Source organism: Crocodylus siamensis, chromosome 7 (assembly GCF_052110815.1).
Source record: "Crocodylus siamensis isolate JL-2025a chromosome 7, ASM5211081v1, whole genome shotgun sequence".
Lineage (NCBI taxonomy): Eukaryota > Metazoa > Chordata > Crocodylia > Crocodylidae > Crocodylus > Crocodylus siamensis.
Window position 1 is genome coordinate 75,426,124 of NC_143401.1, and position 18,202 is coordinate 75,444,325.

Genomic DNA, 18,202 nt, shown 5'->3' on the forward strand with positions numbered 1-18,202 from the left:
ATAGCACTTCTATACACAAGCAGAAGGGTGTAGCCAGTGTGATATGTCTCTTCCCATAGTGGGTATTTACAGAAAGACTATAGAGCAAACCCTGCACAGTTGGGGTTATATTACCTCTGAGGGGTGAAAGATCACTATAAGAGGAAATATGGGGAATAGTTGCCCTATGCATCCTTCACCCTCAGAACCCAGCAGAGCTGGGAAAGTCAGTGTGGATGACAGGGAGCATAGACACAGCATAGACACAGGAGTGCTAGTAATCTGTATCCACCATAAATCCTCAGCTGTTCGTGGTAACGTTTAAGAGGAGGGCCTTCAATAGCCGGGGCTTTCTTTCCTTGAGAAAGGTAGAACCCTTATACCAACCCATTTCTTTTAAACCAGCTTTTTTTTGGACCTCCACTTCTCTCCTACTTGTACAGTTAAGGAAGTTTTTTTATTAATATCTGGTCTCACAATGCCATACAGCAGGGCTTTCCAGCTTCAAAGTGGTCAGGAGCTACATACCACATGGGTTGCACACTGCGGGTACCATGTGCAGCCTTCCTTGCTGCATATGCAGCCCTCCCGTTACTGTGGGAGCAGCACAAGCCCACCCCATCCTGTGCTACACCATGGGAAGACCCCCCACAGCTGCCATGTGGATGCGCTCCTTCCCTCTTTCTCATGGGGTGCTGCTGCACAAGTATCATGAACCCTCCGCTAGCTATGCTTACCCTAGCTTACCAGGCCCCCTCCTGCCATGTTGCCCTGCCCCAGAGACTCTGCTACTACCAGAGGAGCAGGAGCAAGACAGGGGTGGGAAGTGAGGGCCAACTGGGAGCCTGCAGGCTGCAACTTAACTCCTCATGGGTGGATACATCTGCAGGCTGCTAATTGAACACTGCTGCCCTATAGGAAACTCCATCAGCACGAGTTTGTACATTGTCTGGAGGCTTCACCACCCCCCTTTTTCTATGTTTTATAATACAGGGTTGTTTTGTTGTTTTTTAAAATTATGATACAATGAAAGTCTTTTAAATGTAAAAACAGAGAAAAGCTACATTCTAACATTTGTTATACTGCTTCAGGATGGATACAGGTGTCATAGTGCACAGAAAATTCATAGCTATTTACATTATTATCAGGTCAACACATGTAAAGAATAAATGGTGCATTTAAATTTAATCTCTGGGTACATCTTACTTATTTTTAATAAACTATTAATTCAACAGGTATTTCACTGTGGTATTAACAGATTACTTATTTTAATGCAAGAAACTGAGCATTTGTTAAAACAGCTTCAGAATTATGCTCTTACTAATGAACCTAATACATAAAAAGCAATAATCTACATCATCTTTAAAGGTTTCTCTCCTTCTTCCTACTCCCCCCTCCCTCCTTACCAGACTCTTGTCTTCACTGTACATAGTTTTGATCCTTCACATGAGGACTAAATCCTCAGTCTGCATGGGCACTGTAACTGTTCTAGAAGTGGCAATAGCTTTATTAACAAGCTGTAAGAGGATAATTCCTGACAGATTCGAAAAGGTACAGACAAGATATTAAGACTTTTCATGGACTCATTATACAACTTGCTTAAAAAAGTCTAAAATATACACACAGTTAAAGGTCTCAATTTGGAAGGTTTAAAGCCTGTCTTGTAAATCAGAACTTTCAATTTTTGTATAATGTTGTGTTTTTGGACAAAATAACCTGACTTTGTTTTATGGCTGTTGGATGAGAGTAAGTTAAGATCTTATATAGCTGTTAGAATACAATCATTTGTAGTGCTAACAGTACCAACAAGAATCTGTCAGCATTTCTAATAAGCCCCATATCTAAGGGTTTAACACTCAGGTACAGAAATCTGCTCCAGGCCTATGCTCGCCATTCAAAATGGCACTCAAAGAACAAATATTTTAACTCCTTTGTAAGGAGTTGATTTTAGGCCACTTTCAAACATACCATCATCAATATTAGAAGGCAGCAACTATGAACAATATACCCCCAAATGCTCCTTTTTTGGTAAAGGTTTTTAGTGAAATTACGAATTACTAAAAGAGATTTATTTGAAAAGCCAAAAATGGTTCCTGCAAACAGAGAAAATGAAGTCTACTAAGAATCTGATTTTCACACATAACAAGCTCCAATGCATTAACTGAAGTCAAAAGGAACTGCAGTTTTAGTGCATCTAAAAATTAAGGATGTCTTTGAATACTGTATCTGTACATAATGGAGGGAGTTTTTCATTAAATATCTTTATCATTTAATATAAATAAATGCCAATTTTAAACTTACACAATGAGGCATCCTTTCTTGTCCAAGAGGTCTCATAAGAGTATTTCCAGAGCCTATTTCAGTCACAAAGAGAGCTGGTCAGAAAATTCAGACAAATTTGAAATTACAGTCCAATATGGGAAATAATTTGGTTTCTTTTAATTTATATTTGTAATCCAGCTACAGTGCTCATTGCAGAATAAGAGGCATAGACCCAAGAACCTGAGTAATATGCGCCAAGAGCATTCCTTACTAGCCTGGAATTGTTAGATTCCAGGCTCACATAGGAATGAAAACACTGATGAGAACCTGGCCCGTAATCTTCTAACTCAATTAACTATAGCATGCACTGTAGCTTTTACTACAGCATATACTACCAAATTCCACTTTAACCCTTCTTTTTCTGTTGATTACAGTTTTCATATACGAATTTCTATGTATTAACATTTTCATGACTGAACTGGATGAAAGTTCCTTTTCTTGTTCCTTAACAAAAAAAGGTGGAGCAAATTCAATTCAACTGTATTTGCATTATGAGGACATTGAAAAAAAAATACACACCTTCATGTGTTACCATAACAAGTTTACAGGACCTGCCTCCTCTTTTGACCCCTTTGTTAACAGGGCTTATAAAGCTGTCTGAAGTTACTAAGTAAGTTTTGCCAATAAGCTGTGGCAGGTGCAGCTTGTTAAACCCACCAGGCTCTAAGAATGGTGAGTATGAGCATCTGGTTATAGTACACCATGGGCAGACAGGGAGGTCCTGCTTGGTTTGTGCAGAAAGTTGTGTTAAGACATTCCATTATTATTACACGCAACACTAAAGTCCAGGTTTAGGAAGGGGGTTTCATTTAGTCTCACAGAAGGAAGACAGAAGGAATACAGACTATGTGCAATATGGTTTCCTGTTCACAGTTCTAATGAAGCATTATATCATTTGTAATCTTAAATTGCTGTTGTTAGACTTCAGGCTTAGTTACTTGGTCAGACTCACAGGAGATTTATGGTTCAAGACATGTTTGAAAAAAATTAGTTCCATAGTTTTAAACTGTGACCCTTTCAATTTGGAATATGGAACATGCTCTCATGCATTAAGTCCTAAACAGTCTTTTTATCACAATTGGCCCATTCATGCTCTATCAGTATCAATGGGAGTATGCCCATCAGTTTTGACATCAGCTGGAGCACAGTTTGACTAACACCCTCACTACATTAAATGATATTTTACAAACTGTTTTTACATGAATGGGTGTATGATCCATATTGTCCTGTTGTACTGTACAATTGTATACTGTTCCTCCAAGCTGCTATTTTGAAGTCTACTACCCTCTTCATTATGAACCTAAAGTACCCCAGGAAATTTACTTAGAGAACAACTAACACTCTCCATGAAAAAGGATAACAGTGAGGTCATGAAACATTAGAAAAATTATCCATATGTATTTCAAAAAAGGGTTGTATAACAATAAAGCTTACTATGACTGTTAAAGATCTGATTATGTCAGAAAGGATGTATAATTTCCAGTTCTTTCTTTAGGTTTCTCAGACTGCTTGCAAAGGACCTTTGTGCAAAATGGGGAGATAGGATGAGATGTGAGACCATTTCTCTTGTAGTTCTCATTGCTCCAAGCATAATTGCTTTTTTCATATAATTCCACTTAGAATTACACTGATGAGGTGTTTTTATAGTTTCATTTTTCAATATGGTCCCAAATATCCACTCCCAAATGGCTCTGGATCAAGGAATTTGCACCCTCTGTTGCTTTGTGAAGACTCTGTTGCCAAAGATAACTGCCCTAGAAAATTAATATTTTAATTTTGAAATATAATGCATGTGTATTGTGTTGTGTATGAATACAGCAGAATAAAAATCCCTCACTAGTTTATTAAAGAACTATAAGTAGTAACTTTATTTAAAAGATTATATTTTTGTTATTAATTAAACAAAAAATAATATTCTGTGAAAAATTTAACTGGCACAGCACTTTATGTTTTCATTGAATTAACTATTATTATGCTTGTATCAATTCATTATTAGTTTGAATTATTATCTGGCAAATATATAAAATCAAGCCTCTGGTAGGTTGCATTTTCTTATATAGAATTAATAACTGCAGGTATTGTATATAATATATCATCTAGACATATATAAAAGGAACTAGAATTAAGGCGCAGCAATTTACTTTTGGAATTTCCCGAGTTCAACCACAGGATTTACATTAACAATAAAGGGATTTTTATATTTCACAGGAATATATATTTAATCAATGAGCTATATAATACATATACACCATTTTATAAAGTTATTTAGCCACCAGACTGACAGTGATAGTATTATCTGGGCATTTGTATGACTACCGTACTACTGTAATTTCAACTCGTGAGCATCCAAGTAGTCAAACAAAGATGAACCTTGCCAATAAACATGCAGGTAACTTTACTAACATGAATAGTCACATCATGGCCCTCAAGGCCAGTTGTTCACAGACTGGGATTTGAAATTAAGTAAGTAGATCATAAATAGTCATCCAGGTTGGACATAGTTCCTATAACACAGTGTTGTGCCAGGAAAAAGAAGATTGAGAAGGATGAGATGAAATACAGGTGCCCAAAGGGGTAGGGATGAAGAAGAGGAAAATAGAAGAGGAACACAAATGAAAACTCCCCAAAATAACCAATTTAATTAATCTCTTTATGAAAGAACCATTCTAGTTTTTCAGGTATTATAGGACTTTCAGTCCTGCCTAAATACATATGTAACACCCGCCACACACTGGTTTGTGTGTTGTGTGTGTGTGTTTTATGTGGGCAAGATGGCCTTTCTTGTTTTGGGCATGCGCTCAGCATATGGCAAGTTGAGACCTGTATCTGGGCAAAATATGTAAAACCCTTTGGCCTCACTGGCCAGAGGAAGCAGATGCTCTGGGCAAACTGATTAAGAGAGAGGCTGTAGTGTGGCACTCCCTAATTGGACAAGGCTTGGGTGATGTCACACTAGGTATATAAGAACAACTCATCTAAGGTTTCTAGCTTTTTCTCCTGGGGCTATTGAGAGCTACACAGTTGAACTGGGAGCCAGAAAACCAGCTCCCTTGGCGGGGGGAGGGGGAGAGGGGAAGTGGGCTCCCCACCCTCTTCACTGGAGAGGCAAGCAAAAGCTATGTGACAGGAAAGCCTGAAGTACAGGAAGGGAAAATCTATCCCGGAGTTGGAGACTCCTATTTCCTCCCTCTTTCCCCTCTTTTTTTTTCTTAAGTGGATTAATGCTATGGGGGTATTAACCTCTGGAGCAAGATGCCCAGGAATAGGTCCTGGCAGTTACTGGCCCCCGTGTCTCAGTGCTATAGCTGGGACTGGATGTCCAGGCTGCAGGACCCTTCTTGCTGTTTCACAGCTATTGCTTTTCAGTCTAGCTGTGTGGCTGAACGTCAGCTATATGTTTAGCTGGCAGATTTGAGCCAGGGTGAGACCTAGTACTACTTTTTGTTTATACAGGCCTCCGTGTAGTATAGGCCTGGCTGGCTTTTTGCTGTCCAGTTCAGGCCCAGAGAGATAGGCCTGGGCCTCCTTCTGTCCTTTTTGTAGATTATGTCCCAACCAAGTGGTCCGGTTGGGCGCTAGATGTAGTTCAGGCCTGGGCCAAGATAGGCCTGACCTTTCCTCTAAGCTCTTTTGCAGCTTTCTGCCCAGCAGAGCTGGGATTGGGATTAGGAATTCTGGAGTGCAGTATGTTGACAAAAAACACAGTTAACCCCTCAAACCCACCATGTGGAAGTTGAGGTTGGTGCTCCACTACTTCTCCAGGAGCAATGGAGTTCCTTGCAATGCAGGAGGACCCATGCTTTCAAGCAGCTCCCCACGGCACTGAACCCAAGCAGCACCTCATAGCACTCTCTGATGTGGGCCCCCTTCTCCAGCCTATTGCTGAAGGGCAGATATAGGGGTGCAGGCCCCCAGAACTACCCACTGGGGAGACCCTAAATCCCAGACTGCCTGAATACAGGTGAAGCCTCCCTAAGAGGGTGCTACCCATAGACTTTGCTGTGTAGTGAGTAGTGTTTTAAACTGCATTTGGTGTTTTTCTCTGTTTTTTGTAATATATCTGCGTTTGTGTTTACACTGTTTGTGAGGAGGGGGTTTTGTCTATGTAATTCATTTAGCGTTTCCCAGGGTAGGGACTTGAGATCAGGTAAAAAATATTTAGTACCAAAAACTGAACCTGGCCATTGTTGCTGCCGACTGACATCTGGCAGAAGGGTTACACATATTTACCTGATAGAAAAGGCCAATTTCTTTACAGAATTCCATACTATCTGGGAATAATACACATTATATACGTGACATAAAATACTTTCCTTCTCATTTCAGGCTGTCTTGATAAACCCCATGAAATTAACACATACAGAAAAATGTGTTTAGACAACATTAAGGGCATGCTTTAAATTGACAACAGCCAGAAAATTCAAAATAAAGGCTGACACAAAGGGAAAATGCATATTCTTATATCTGAAAACAGGGAGCTATGGTCTCATACCTTTCACATTAGGATGATAAACTGCTCTGAATTCTTAATAAAAACTGATACTCCAACTTCTTAATACTTTCCCTCTAATGAATGGTCAGTTAAGGTCAGACTATCAACCTTAACCCACCTCTCTTCAGATAAAAAAGTAAGACCTTTATTGACATTTATATGGGTTTTTTTGCATTAAATATCAGTAATGTTTACTGGAGCATTTGGCATATTAACTGTATGGAAATGAGTTTTTATTTTCTTGTTTGACCAAAAAAGAGTTGTAGTTTTAGTTTCATTCATTGTTCACCCATGTAAAGACAATCATGAGCTTCAAGCAAAGTGCTAAAATATAAAAGCCCACATTCATTCATGTACTGGTCCAGGCTGCAGCACTATAAAGTACATCAAAAGGTGTTAATGGTTTCAATATTTATCTGCTGCAGGGAAGCACTCTAAAAAGAAGACAGAAAAAAAAATTCTGCTAATGGCTGTGTCTCGCCATTAAAATGAAAAGCTTAATGCATCTTATAATCAGAGGACAATTTGCAAATCATTAAGAGAAATGTAAAATTCCATTAAAATACAAATCAAGAGTCCCTCACTGGACTAATAATCTTTTTGATATTATTTTGCATTTCACTATTTCTGTTCCCAATATCCAGGCACCACAAATGATCAGTTCTTGAACATGCTATTTACTACAGCCTACTTCTTTAACGAGAGACTGAGAGAAGTATAATCTGCTATTCAGAGCAGGTACTAATGAAGAATTCCATATATTCTGAAATTTAATTAAAACCCCAAAGATTTCAAATTAGATGCAATTTGAAATGCCTGGGGCAGAAATACATGCACTTGCGTGGCAAGGGTATCACGCTGAAAGTTGATACCGTAATTGGTCTTGATGTATTTTTGTGTTGCCAGGCTGAAGCACAGAACTCATAACCATATAAAAATTCTCTGTAGATTACCTGCTCATTGAAAATGCCATCACTCAGGTAGTTCTCTACTAAATTACCATGCTACTAAAATGCACAAAGTGATTCGAAGAGAAGAGTGGCACAGCTGGTCGACGCTGCCAATGAGTTATGCATGCGTCGACGCTGCCTTTTTTCTTAGTAAAATATGCTCAGTTGAATATTAAAATATAATTGGCATTCAACCTAAGTAGCTTAAACCATTTTGTTATCTTCTTTTAAACCGATTTGGCTCCTCCACAGTTATTTTCAAGGATGCGATTCACAAACTAATGACACCATAATATTCAGCTAGATTTGTACTGTTTTACATTTGTCATAAATAGGAACAATTTCTACAGCCTTCTAGGGATGTCCTTTAATACTGGCTCCTCTTGAACATCAAAAGCCCAATTCATGAAAAAAAAGTGTGCCACTTATGTTGTTCTTGCATATTTTAGTCTGAAAAGAGTATGGGATGCAAATTTTCAGTGAAAAAAATATGTTTATGAAGTTCAGTAACTCCTTTTTTCTAAAACATTTACACTTATACAATCTGAAGGGAGAAAGAGCAAAAGGCTTGATTTCAGGTGAGAAAGGGGCATACTCAGGTCAAGTAGTAAAAGTGTCTGTATTCAAGAATTCATTCCCTTCCAACCTAAATGAATATATATAAAGAAAAGATGCATAAAGCCTGCTGGAAATCCCACAACAACATTTTCTGATATGTTTTGTGAAAAAATTAACAATGGCATTTAGTAAAGGAAACAAAGCGGTTACCATAGTAACAGTCACACTAAATACATTTATGCGACATCTGAAACAAAACATTTCAAAGCAACATACTTTTCAAGATGTCATCAATATTGATGTACGTTTCTCTCATCAGTCTGAAATAAGTACAATAGCTCAGTTAAAAGTTCATATGTGAGGGTAGGTAGTTTATGAAATGCTTTTTTTGTGCCTCTTCTCTTGCTTATATAATAAATCATTTATTAAGTGTGCTACAGGTCTAGAAAAAGTTTCAGGAAAATTAAACAAACTAAAACAGGCAGAACAGAAAAAGAGAATCTTACTTTCTTACCTTCCTATACTGCCACTTGGAGAGAACCACACAAAATTGATAAATTTAAATTTTATTTTTATAAAAGTCATATGTTTATTCCCCTTAATTTGCACATTGATACTTGGTTTCCCCGCTATTCTATCTGATATCATCACTATTTTTTTCCAGAGATTTTGACGAAAGGTATTATGCTACTTTTAAAAAGAATGAAATATAATTAACTCTGGTCTATCATCCCCATGAACAAACACACACACAAAAATACTTAGTGCATTATTAATATTGTAGAAAGACAAGCGAAGAAACTGAAGGCTCTGAGAAATGCAAGACTTAGTGCACCCATATGGGAGTCAATCAAAATTGGAGTTGGGTATTTTCAAGGGGAAGCCATTAGGCCTATAGGAAACATATTCTAGCTACCAGAGTACAGGACCATGTGTACGGGGAGTTGAGGAAAAGCTTGTAGGTCCAGTAGAAATACTACTGGCAGCCATTAGTAGCATCTCTAGATGTCTCTTACCTAGTCCTGAGCCCCAGACACAGTGGGTCTCTACCTAGTTCTACTGAATCACTCCATTCAATTCCTTCCCCTCAACTCTGAATGCCATAGAAACAATACAGCTTAAAGGTGTTGTACACTGTAAGACATCACAAAGACCATAATTTACATTTGTTCCAACAGTGCATTTTTCATAGAAGGCCTAGCATTTTATGAAGACAGTTTATACACGCAAATAATGATGCCATCATGTTTATGCCCGCACTTATCAGTGAGTACAAAGGTAGAGAAGTTAGATGTATGCCTACAAACTAAGACCCAAAACCACTCTGAGAAAACTCAATGGAAATCTTTTCATTGACTGAGAAAGAAGTTGCATCAGCCCCTTTCTTACTAATGATCATGTCTAGAATTTATTGTAAGTTTGATTATTTGTTGACACAAAATAGAGGGGCCAGACTGAAGATGGGCTGAGAATGAGAGTCAGGACATAAAAGTAGCAGGAATATTTTTTTCCCTTTTCTTTTTTTGAAGGTGGGGTAAGGGTTGATTTCTATTTGAAGAGCATTGTAGGAAGGTATTGGATTGTAAAAATCCATTAAACGTGTAACAAAACAGTGACTTTCTGCTTATCAAAGCTATTCTCACATGAAATGGTAATAAAAGAAGCTGCCAGTCTATGGAATTTGAATTTCCTGTTGGCAGACAGAAATATGAAAACTTGTCATCTCTTTGCACTTGAATCTGCCATGTCCAGCTATGTGAAGTACTAATAATCTGCCCGAGAATTTCTTTTTTTTTTATAGCATTGTATCATTTCTCTCTACTGTAAAACACATTTCTATTAAAGTTCCTAGAAAACATTTGCACATCTAATGAAGTTACAGAAACAACAGTCCATATATGGACTATAAATAATACCCTCAAGATATATATTAAATACACTCTCCAGTGGGTTGCATATCGGTTATAGCAAAAATTAAGCAAAATTTGTCCTTTGATAAGTTACAAGAAATGAAATGGACATTTTTTTCTTCCATGCAACTAAACCAATGGTTTCCAAACTTTTTTTGCTGCGACCCACTGCTGGGCAGTGGCAGCAGCCCGGGGGCACTCCTGGTGCGTGCCGTGGCTTGTTGTTTGTGTGTGCTTGTTGTTTGTGTGTGGCGCAATCGGCATTGCCCTTGCAACCCTCATTTGGGTCACGACCCAAGGTTGGGAACCACCAGACACTGGGCAAAACTTCACATATCTTGAAATATCGTGGTTTTGCTTTAATATGCTGACTTAGAAAAAAAGATAATGAGTTTTCACAATTTTTATATTTAAAGGGCAAGCAGACAGCATTGTGAGCAGAAGATTTTCAACCTCTGCTGCCCTCCGCTATCCCTCAACATTGTATCTTGCTACTTGTCTTAAGTCTCATGCCTCAGTACATTAAAACTTTTAAAGGAAATTTCTTATCAAAATCTCAGTCAATCCAGAACAACTTGTAAATGCTCAGGGGAAACTTTTAAAGGAAATTTCTTATCAAAATCTCAGTCAATCCAGAACAACTTGTAAATGCTCAGGGGAAACAGCTCAAGTATCCATAATGTATTTCTTAACCTCTCCTCCCCCAACATTAGGATTACATATTAAAAATGAAGCGAAATGCATCATTAAGATTATTCACATAACTTTACCTCTTCTCTGTCTTCACAATTCTGTTGAACCAACTGCATTCAAAATCTAAATAGATGCATAATATAAATCAGTCCTACAACACAACCTTTCCATTAACACTGGAAAACCCCATAGAAATTGAAGATTCCTCAGCATATTCCTCAACTGCAATTATTAAAGAAATGATAAGTTAGTAGATGAATAGCTCAAAATACTATAATTGTGTTCTAATAAATAAAAAGCTTTCAGTTCACCTTTAGGATGTATTTTCATTTTTATCGTTATTTTGAATTTCAAACAACTTAAACCATTCATAGCTCAATTTTACTTCCCTATTTCTGTTTGCTGTCTCTCTTTCTCTTTCAAGTGTTTCCTTTTCTCTTCACAATTTCAAATCACCAATATATAAGGTTATATTTTCCACTATATAAAAATGTTCATGCTTGCCATGCAGTGACCTTGCTGTATTGATTCAGGACATCTGACAGTTTGCAGTGGTATCTTTAAATTCATGGGTGTCTTCCATCTATTCCTATTCTTTTGATCAGTCCTTTTTTTCTTACCTTTTCCACTTGTAGCTTTGGAAGGCCTTAGACCTAGCTTTCTGCTTCTGATGCCCCTGAAAAAGTAGTTCACCAGCTCAAGTTTTAAAGAATTACATTTTCATCAGCTGTTTCTTTCCCACTTAGAGTATATAAAGTTGCTACCTTGTTGTAATCAATAAACTGGCATCTGAAGGTTTAAAACCTTCGAGCTTCACTAGGTAATATCTCAGCAAGGTCACCAATTTTTACAAGCTTTAATTTAAAGCAAATGAAAAATTATATGTATTGACCTCAACACTGTAAATGCTTTTCTTATTCTGGTAACCTTTCATTCACATATGTGCCTTTATACACCAGACAAGTATCTGACAATCTCACTAAAATGTAAGAGAATACTTTGGATATACAGTGGACTGTATACCCATTTTAAGTATAAGAAGTACAGTTTTCAAAAACAATCCTTTTTGAGTATAAAAATTCATGTGATGCTGAATCTGTTGTTTAAAGGAACAAACTGAACTATAACTCCACTATCTTCAGAAAACGTGTACATTTTATTTGGAGTTGCAACTGCAAAAATACAACTACATAGAGAGAACATTTGACCTCTGGCAATTCAATTTTTGTGGGCAAGTGCTCTTCCAAAACAGTTACAAGAAAAATATACATAGCTGTTTTTTTCCTAGTATTGCCTTGCAGGAGACTGCCCTTTTTATTTTTTTTATTTCTTACTTTTAGTATCATTTTTTTCCCCATATGGCAACAAAACAAAGAGCTACTGCTACATGTTTCTTGAAATGGGGTAGAAAGTGATCAAGAGACTATTAACCCTCTTTCCTGATGGTAAGAGATGGACTTTTAATTTTTGGAGAGTGATTTTACCATGCTGTGACAATACTAGCAATGCTGCTATTCTCCTTTCTAGTGAATGCCTTCCAAGATGCATACTGCTTTTGACTGTAGGCACACGTGGCCTTCCATGTTATAGAAGACACAGACTACAGTCCAGGACACAGTGGGAAAATTAATTCATTCACAAAGAAAGTGCACATCCCTATAACTCATGTGGCTGGATTTCCATTAGAGATCCTTTTCAAATAAGAGGTTCAACAGATACGTTCTTCTGTAAAGAAGTAGAAGGGATGTATCAATCCCACATCTAGGCAGAAGTCAGACTTCACAGCTATGATTCAATACCTATAAAGTGACTCAAAACAGGTAAACAGCACTTTTCCCTCCCAATAATGAACACTTCACAGTGTGAATAACTGTCACTGAGCTGACTGGAACCAGGTTAACTAATGTAACCTCCTCTGATGTACAGGGGGTTTTTTTCAGTTGGGTGTGGGGGTGGGCGGGGGCAAGCACTAAGCAATAATAGCTTCCTGGGCTGGGTATAGAATTGAGATATTTCTGTCTAAATAGACATAGAGAGAGAGAATGAAAATGAACGTTTGCAGGGGACATCTTTTACAACCTTCTGCATTTGTTATGCATGTGACTAATATCACTTTTTGCATTAAAAATACCTTTGTACAATGGACACTGAATTGACCTAGACTAGAGCAAGCCTATGCAAACTTTCCCCTCTGTTTGCATCCTTTCACTTTAATTGGTTTTGTTCCCTTTCCCTCCCCCCTGTTTCCTTTTCCTCTGTAGATAGCAGGACACACAGGATTGCACATTTGCTGTGAAGCCTTGTGGAAATGTTGAGCTAATTTAAGTACGTTAGGAGAGAAAAGGGTGGTGGATATTGCAGCTGGGAGGAGATGAAAGGCACAACCAAGAAGTGCTTTCTTGACAATTAGGGTTTATCCCTTTTGCACTGTGACCTGACTCAGTAACCGTGAGCTTAGGAATATGAAAACCTAGCTTGCAAAGCCAAAGCATCTCATTCAGAGGTGAGACTTTTGCATGGCGTTTCTATCCTAGTGAAACAGCAGAGCTTGAGGACTGCTATTTGTTATAAGGTAAACGGCAACCTTTTATGGTGTCCAATTTCTTTTGGTTTTGTTTCTTTAATAACCTGTCTTGTTTGAGAAAAATACGACTGTTCTTTACTAAGTTTCCCAACCATACGATGTTTTTCACTGTACTAACCAATAAGATGAAAATACAGAAGTGGATAACTAGTAAGCAAACTCGTGATTAGCTGACCTTGCCATCAATCTACTAATCAGTAAGCCCTTACTGATTTGGCATAAATTTACAAGACCAACTCACCCTTTCTAATTTACAAGGGAGCTTACAGGAACTCCATAGTTAAGTTAACTAATAGTTTCCACTATTAAAGATTTTCGCTACCTACTTTGAGAAGATCTAGCATTATGTGTAGTTGGACCTTGAAATTCAATGGGAGAAAGCCCTGAAATAAAAGAAATTCCTTTTCTTTGCACAATAAAATTCCACTAAGCTCTGGCTGAGATACAGACTTTTGAAAGTTGCTATTTCCCTTCTTTTGCCTATGTTGTCAGCAAAATTTTGGCAGCATACATCATGCACTGCTTAGGGACCCCAAAGCAAAGTAGGACTTGAGAAAAACCCAGACCAGCTCCACAGATGATTTTAGTCACTTATATTATCTCCCTGGGGAAAAGACTTGCAGCCCTCAAGGACAGGAAGAAGGAGAGTCAGGCATTACTGAACTGTCCATTGACTCGGCATACAACCCTAAAATTGAGCCCTACTTGGAATAGCATTTTCTTGTTGCCATCTAATGTCATTCGTTCAGTAGCCCAGATAAAGGTTCAAACCCTCCCGCTGACTGTCCATGATGAAGAGCTATTACAATTTTTTTCCATTTTACTTTTAAACAACCGTAGGTATGGGATTAAAAAAATACATTAAAGGATAGCATTTAGCTTGCCAAGTGTGTTCCTGAAAGTCAGAAAATACCAAATTAAGATGGAACAGGCAATATAAAATTCACCCTCTGGTACATATACTTTATGATTGTTTAATTATGAGTGGATATTATTTATTTCACACAACCCCCATCTCATTGCAGGAAGGGGCAGTACTTCCAAGGAACCAAATAAGGAATGAGTAGTGAAGAAAGTTGTTTGTAGAATTCATGTCTCATTTGCTTTAAAGCTTGGAAGGTATATAGAAAAAAAGGGGAAAAACAGAAATAAAAGAATGCAGTTACTTCATGTAAATGTTAGCAGACTTCTATCACCCAAGCCTGTTGTCTATTTCTGTGTGAATTGAGACTTCTGGGGCTTGAGTTGCAAGAGCTGAACACTAACATACAAAAGGCACAGCAGTAGAAACTGAGGATGCTCTATATCTGTGGCATACAGCCTTCACAGATGCTCTACACCACTGGTCTCCAACCTTTTTAAGTAGGAGATCACCTTTAGCATTTTAAAAGCAACCCAAGATCTACCGTGCGCTGCTACTACCCTCCCCACCACCCCAGCAGGTAAATCTGTGGGGAGGGATGGGGGCCACAGATCGAGCCAGAGGGAGGAAGAATTATTTGGGGGCACGCCTCCCTCACAGGTAAGTCCCATCTGGCCAGGGCCCACTCAATTTACCCCTGCTTCTGCCTCTGCAGCACTGTCCCTCACTGCGGAGGCCTCGATCTAGTCCCTGACCCTTCCCCCATGGACTGACCTGCTGGGCTGGAGTGCGCATGTGCATGCATGCAGGCACTCAACCCTCCACCCCAGTGTCGGATTGACTCCAAGATCTACCGCAAGAGGCTCCAAGATTTACCGGTGGATTGAGATCCACTAGTTGGTGACCACTGCTCTACACCTAAGAGAAACAACCGTAAGATTAGGAATCTTTGGAGCTGCTGTGACCAAGATGACTTTCTTCAATCGGCGCTCTGTAACAAGAGCAAAACTTTTTCTTTGAGATGTAGACTTTGCTAATGTTAATTCAGCTTCTGTGATTTTGAGAATAGCTTGTTGTAACATGCTCTACACATGGGACTGTGCATCGACACCATCCATAAACATAAGTCAGTGTACAATTTTGTTCAATCATTGAGTGGTGCTTCATGCCAAAAGCACTTTACACTGGTACTCTGAATGGTCCATTTCCAGATGGAGTTCCAAGTGTGATTTTGCCTTTTTTTAAATGTATAAAACCCTACATAGTTTGGTTATAATCCAACTGAGAAACTATTCTTTTTTCAGGTCATAACTTGTCAGTTAATATCAACAGAAGTGGTTGAGCTATCAGATCACAGGTTTAGAAGAAAAGGGGTTGAAGGTAGGGCATTTCTAAGGAGTGAGGGATGCCCTTGAATCTGGAGCTCAATTTCCTCCTGGACCATTAGAGCCAAAGGTTACTTAGGTATGATGTACCATAAGCCCATTTTTGTAGATAATGTGGAAAAGAAGCTAGGTTGCAGGATGGTTGGTTGAAGAAATCTACTGTATGTCAGATTGACTGGCATAAGGAGGTTGATCTGATGGGGCTAGTTTTTGTAGCTTTGGATTATTATTCCTCTGCTTATGTCAATTTTTTTTATTTTTTAAAGGGCCTAGAGCATGGGTAAGCACTTTCAAATGTAAATGTGGAGAATATAAACAACTACTTAAATCTTAAAATCGAGCAGTTCTGTAATTCTGGCATAAGGCAGCCTTCACAGGTAATCTGAAATGTACAACATAATCCATTATGTTGGGTCCTGTGTGTGACCTTTTTTTACCTTGCTTTACATATGAAAAAAACTTTCTAAAATAATAAGTTTAGGAAATAAAAATACATATTCAATAAGACACCTTCCAATTCAATCCAGCAATATTTCTGTATTATATGAAATGATTATTGAGGAGAGAAAGTCACAGAGTATATTAAGAAGCAGGTATCAAGCCAGTTTGATTTGTACCAATTAATTCTGTGTTGGCATTTCCCTTATACACACTTTTTTCTACCATAAAGTGTATACACCTGGTCGCAGTTCAAGAGCAAATAATTGGACTAAATTAAAAAAACCTGGATCTGCACATGTTAATATGAGGAAACCTTATTGTAGGGCTCCAAAATTGTGAACCTGTGGCACAGAAGGTCACAAAACATTACAATTCAGACGCAGTGGGAGGCCAACCTGATCTGCAGAAAGGTACGCTTGCTGCAAAGCCCTAACCTCCAAAAAGCCACACCTGTTCCATGGATGGGAGCTGCAGAACCACCAGGGAGAGGCAGAACACAATATGAAAACCTTATTCTTACACTACAACACTTAATTCTCAGGGCCTCCAACCTCCTGCCCGTCTGCATTTGAAACAAAAATGAATTGAACTCTTGCCTGGATTTACTATCCCCACTTGTCTGGCACTGGAGAGCGGCAAAATTAAAACCAGTACTTGAGAAGCAGCTTATGTTGCCCCAAGAAGTCCTTTAAGCCCACTAGCTCTATCTTTGCTCTTCCTGTCTGATTTCTGAACTCTCCCAGTGTCACTGACATTGATATAATTGCTGTAGAGCAATTAGGCTAACAAGATCAGAGATGCCCTTTTAGGGATGGGAGGGATTTCAAAATGAGTTCTACTGATCCACTGAACATTTGTGGCCATCTCTCCTTTATAATCACATAAACAGGTGTTTAGAAACACCTTTAACATATACACTACAAACACCCTATGATCAGATGATCAAAGTTGTTACTTTTATATGTGATTAGATCATTGTACAGATTAACAATTTGCCAAATTGTACTTTGCAATCAAAAGTTGTCTTTAGATACTTAAAAGTATCACAACAGAAGAAAACTGATAAATATCCAATAAGATTTTGAGGCAGTAATAATCTGTGTTCAGACCTTGTAAATGAAATCTGCAAACAGAAGTCCTGCAAAACATGAACATGCTTTGAGTTGTGCATGTAAAATGGAAAGCTACATGCACAATTACCTGTTTTGTGAACAAAAACAAGTTTTTGCATAGACATGCATGTTTTGCAGGTATAATACACTTAAGTGCAAATTGTGACCATATGTACCAAAATTCTAACGAAGGTTCCCAAGCATTCCAGAGGAGTTTCAATGCCTCTGGAATTCTTGGACAGACATCATGCTTCCTCAAAAATTCACTGCAACATAGCTTAGTGCAAAGAAGGGCATGGTATACCTTCCCCAGATTCAAACCCTGTGGGTAATGCACTACTATCAGCAACGGTGGAATTGCTTCTGCTCTCCCTTACTGCTGGTTACAGCACTGGGACTGCAACATACAGGGAAGCATGAAGTGAATGGGGAAAGAAGAAACAATCAACTTTTCTCAGTTTCCATGCACAAGAGAATTATAATTTGGCTCCAGTTTTCAACTGAGGAATTTTTATAACTGCATTATCGAAGATAACTTTTTAAAAAGTTTATATTGGAATCATCAATGCTCTCTTATAGTGCATAATAGAGGCTGCACTACTAGTCCACTTCCTAGTAATAAATATTATGGACTCTAATATATTTAAAGCACAATTCCCTTAAAATGAACATTTTATTCATGGGCAAAGATTACATTCATGGAGAGACATGAAAAGGCCACTGCAGAAAGCAAACTACAGTGATTTTTTTTTTACTGGGGACTATTTCACTTCATGTAATTGACTTTTATGTTAAGAGGTCTTGGGGAAAAAAAAGCAATAAATGGAAAATGGTAAGCGGAAATTTCTCTCAAGTCATGTTTTTATTTAAATGTATGAATATTACTACTACTTGGGTAACAATACTTGCTCTTT

At 38.1% G+C, this 18,202-nt stretch overlaps 1 protein-coding gene across 3 annotated transcripts in view; it reads right to left on the reverse strand.

The window, feature by feature from the left end:
- MGMT (O-6-methylguanine-DNA methyltransferase) overlaps positions 1 to 18,202 on the reverse strand; it is a 307,777-nt gene that overhangs the window by 83,776 nt on the left and 205,799 nt on the right. The gene's annotated exons all lie outside the window — the stretch shown is intronic.